Raw genomic sequence first — 4,907 nt, 5'->3', positions numbered from 1 at the left:
TGGATAGAACTGGAACAATTTTAAATATTAGTGTGTCGGCATTTTTATTAGTGTCCGTTTAGAAATAACTTATTTAATTTTTTATTTTTTTTATATAAAAAATATGTTAAACTGTATTTTTACTTTCAAAAAGTGAAAAAAAAAAATGAGAATTTAAAATACTGTACATAACATCTAAAAAAAAAAACTAACTTTTAAGCTAGCCCTAAACTAGTTTTAGTGTTCACTTAGGACAATTTATCTAGCTTTTTATTGAAAATATACTTGTACCTTGAAATTTTTTGAAAAAGTGAGAAAAAAATGAAAAAGTAAAGTTTTAAAAAGTTATTCATAAAAACTAAAATCTAAAAGTTAAAAGTTAAAAGTTGAAGGTGATACCAACTTAGGGTGAGTTTGGTTCAGCTTTTTGTAAAAGTGCATAATGAAAAAGTTGAGTTTTCAAAAAGTGCATAATGAAAAAGTGCATTTTTAAAAAGCTGAGTGTTTGGTAAAAGCTATTAAAAAGTGTTTTTTGAAAAAATTGAGTGTTTTGTTAGCACTTATAAAAGCGGCAGTTTGAGGAATAAATTACTAAAAAGGACGATGTATATATAAGATAATTTTTTTTTTTTGGACGTGAGTTTATTTCATACTTAAATCAACTACTTCATATACTTAAATCAATTTTTCTCTTTTTAAAAAAATTATTTTTTTCTCACCAATATTAGCTAATAATAACCTACCCTTTAAGATTTATTGTGAAAGTATTGTGAAAATATTGTGATAAAAAATGATATTGATTTTGATTTTTTAACGTACTATTAAAATCATTTTTTTCTCTTTCAAAAAAAAATTATTTTTTTCTTACCAATATTAGCTAATAATAACCTACTCCTTAAAATTTCTTGTGAAAAAATTGTGAAAATACTGTGATAACATTTGTTTCTTTCGTTTTTTTTTTCTTTTTTTCCCCCTCTTTTTTTCTCCTCCACACACCTCCACACTCGTACACTTCTCTTTATTCTTTTTTCTTTTTCCCTTTTTCCCCTTTTTTCCCTCCAGAACATTTCACTTTACTTTTCATTTTTTGTTCTTTCTTTCTCCTTTTTCTCTTTCACTTCCTCCAGAGCGTTCCACACTTCCACCGCTGAGCTCTTTTTTTTTTTTTTTGACAATTTGAAAGCCGAGAGGAAGAGAGAAGATGATGATGATGATGAAGATGAAGATGATTGAAACATTGGGTTTGTATTTGATTTTGATTTTGGGTTTGGGTTATGGGTTTTCAGTTAATGGGTTAAATTTTGTGTTGATTTTCTGTAGATTTTGGGTTTGATTTTGAGTTGATTTTGTTTTGGGTTGATTTTGAGTTGGGTTTGAAATGGGTTTTGTTGATTGTGGTGGTAGACCGGTGGGTTGATTGTTGATTTTGTTGATTGTGTTTTGGGTTGATTGTGGTGTTGATTTTGTTAGGTGGTGCTGTGTTTGTAGCAAAATGGTGAGGGAAGAGCAGAGAGATGAGATGAGAGGAGAGGAATGAGGCGCACGGATGACTTACCACGAAGAGGGCAAAGCAAAGAAAAGATGAGCGTGAGTGAGCTTCAAGGCTTTCGGCAGAGCAGAGAAGAGCACAGACTGAGAACTGATGTTTATGGACCTTCAAGGGTAATTTGGTAATTTTTGGAAGAGCCAACGGATAGCTTCCAGAACGCGCATTCCCTTTTTGTTTATGGACCTCCTCAGCTCCATAAAGTTTGCGCGTTCCCAGAGCGTTATTTGCCTTGGCTCAAAACGCAAATATTGCTTCAGCTTTTTGCAAAACGCCCAAAAAAAAGGGGCACTTATTTTACTATTCAACTTATTTTTAGTATTATTTATGGGTTTCACTGTACTATTTCAGCTAACTTTTACCTTTATTTATAGTATTTTCAACAAAAAATTTTCAATTTCAGCAAAATAAGCAGATCCCAAACAGACCCTTATAGTAAGTTAAAGACTAAAGTAAAATTCCATTGTTAGTGCAGGGTTGCATCAAACTTTGGATGTAGCTAGTGAAAAGTGAGTAAGAATTTGTATACATCTACCTCAGTTAGAATTATGAGTTGATAGTTATTGTTGTTTGAATAAACTTTTTGTTGATTGGTTGAAGAGCACAATTGAAAGCTAAAAGCAAATCCAAGTGATTACAAACAATAGGTCTTGCAATAGATAAAGGCAGATAGAAGCAAATGAATTGGTTGACAATTTTCTTACATATATAATTCCATGTCAGATTATCTTCCGCTTTTTTTGGTGACATGAGTATCAAATACTATGAAAATTAATTTTGTCCATGAATTTTTTTCTTTTGAGCAAATAGCAAGAACAAGAGAGCACAAGCTTACAAAAGGATTCAAGGTTGCCTATGGATGAAGGAAAGCTATAAAACAGGTCCAACGGAGTTACTAGAATATTTTCAAGTTACCATAATGTTAGTAGAAAACATTTAAATTTATCTATATATTTAAATAATTCCAAAACAAATATATATGGGACAGGATCTTTTACTAACCAAGAATAACAATATATTGTAGTACAAATTACAAAATAATCATGAACTACTTAGACATCCTTCATTTTGTAACACAATGAAGAACAATTAATACTATTGCAAAATCAAAACATAGAAATTAGGTTGAAGTGTAAAGGAAGTGGTAGGGTTTATATTCATGCTCATATAAACCATGAGTAGAGTAATATATATGCTACTGACATAGTGTATTCACAATAATTTTACAACAAAGCTTATGTGTTAAATTGTTATATGAACAAAGTCTAGATGTTAAATTGTTGTTGATTATAATTTGAATTCGTTAGTAACACAACCTTTTTATTCACCATTAATAACTTAGAACATTAGCATCCGGAGATGCAAAAATGTATCCATTTTACATCCTTAAAATCTAATTTATCTATTTTACTATTCCATTTTATAACTTACCCAACATCTCAGATTCTATTTTTACATACAACTCATTAAAATAAGAACAAAACTTATGTACAGTACCTTATATATTGTTCTTTCGATTCCCCTTTTAAAATTATGTCATGTGGCTACTTAACTAAAAAATACACTTTCATCTCCTAAAAAAAAAAGAGCCGAGCGAGACAATAATATAAACTATACCGACAAATAATATAAATAAATCAATTCGAGAGTGATGTGAGAAAAGAGAGAGGAGAGAGAAAATATTTGAGAATAAAAACTTTTACAAATTGGCTACAATGAAAAACGTTTGGATTTACACACTTGGGTAAAGCATGTTAAGAGCATTTATATCAGCTAGTGCAAAATTTTCTGTTTATTTAGCGTAATAACCTACTTTTTTTATTTTACATACTCATTTTTCAAAACACCCGATATCATATTATCTATTTTACACAACATTTTATTAAAATATCAATTTTTCTTTATTTTTTTAAATTGTTTCTCTTCCTTCATACACAACAACCACCATCCATTCTCTTCCTTCATCATCAATATATGTGAAGAAAGAATAAACAACTAAATAGAAAATGAATAAAATCAGTGTAAATTTACACGGTTACTATAGCAAACATACAAATTTACAAAATTATACACAGACTGATATAGGTCATTTATTGGCAAAACAATGTAAATTTTACATATTTTTCTATTATATACGGACTAAAGTGAATGCTAATGCTTATGAACTAGATTTTATTGTAGAATTTATATAAAAATAACGTGACATATTCATTTTATACACTCTTGATTTTTTTCGTTGAATAAAAAATGAAATTTTTAGTATGGACTCATAGACTCAACACCCACTATATAAAATAATATAATAACTCCTACCATCAAGCTGCAATATATACTCTTAAATTAAAAGTCTATATACGTCTTACAAAAAAAAAAAATTTAATAACGAATGCTCATAGAGTATTAGTTAACAATCAATTTTAAAAAAAATTTGACATCACTTTTATAAAAAATAAAAAAATTATCAAAATATTAATTATTTTTTTTCATAAAAATTTTATTTAACTAAATTGTTAACTAATGCCAAAAAAAACATTAGTTAATATGACCTTTAACTCAAGGAATGGAGCCCCTGCATAAACAATTATCCAGAAAGCATTAAAAAAAAAAGAAAAAAAGAAGGGAGAGTCAAGAAATGAGAGACCTTGGTAGGACGTTAAATTTATGCAGTAATGAATGACAAATATGATCGTGCAATTTCCTTTTCCAAGGATTTGGGTGAGGCATGCATTGCAGAGTGCAGACTGAAGGAAGTACGATATCGTATATCAGTGGCCAATCCCATGCAGCAAGTTAATCACTGTGTGCAGTTCAGGCGTGCAGCTAATAGGCTGAGCAATATACACAGCTTTTTCCTTTTTTTCTTCTTTTAAGGGAGAGAGAGTCAGAAGCAAATCAATTCATACGCATCATATCTTTCGTAGATTTACGTTGCGTACACTTCTAGCCAGTCTTAATTAATTAAAGGGCACTGCAGCTATATATATAGGTCGGCGCCGCATTACTTGTCAGGGTCAATGCTCCCATGATAAAAAAATTATACAACCACGTAAAACATGCTGACTTTTGCGATAATTATTTACGTGAAAAATTAGGAGTGGTAGAGAAAAAAATAAAAAATAAAACTCTTGGACTTAGTCCAACCTGTTTGTAGCCCATGTTTTTCATTCATCGAGGTAAAGAGTTAAAATTACATGTTCCAACTGAAATTCAGTACGCACAATTTTTTATTGATACTTTACATGAACTTTGAATACATGTTTGGTTTAGAGCAGTTTTGAATTATATCACTCAAAATTCATAATTAAATTTTCAAAACATGTGAGATTTACACAAATTTTTTTTGTTTGACTTGATTTTCATATTGTATTTTAATCACTCAAAA

General features: G+C 29.4%; 1 long non-coding RNA gene across 1 annotated transcript; it reads left to right on the top strand.

The window, feature by feature from the left end:
* Positions 1-930: 930 nt before the first annotated feature.
* LOC136067738 (uncharacterized) lies at positions 931-2,124 on the top strand. The gene is made up of 2 exons (XR_010629144.1): positions 931-1,220; positions 1,450-2,124. It is a non-coding gene; the product is annotated as an uncharacterized LOC136067738 (long non-coding RNA).
* Positions 2,125-4,907: the final 2,783 nt, after the last annotated feature.

Source organism: Quercus suber, unplaced genomic scaffold (assembly GCF_002906115.3).
Source record: "Quercus suber isolate HL8 unplaced genomic scaffold, Cork oak 2.0 scaffold_83, whole genome shotgun sequence".
In the NCBI taxonomy this organism is placed as follows: Eukaryota; Viridiplantae; Streptophyta; class Magnoliopsida; order Fagales; family Fagaceae; genus Quercus; species Quercus suber.
This window is presented reverse-complemented; position numbering and strand designations above follow the sequence as displayed.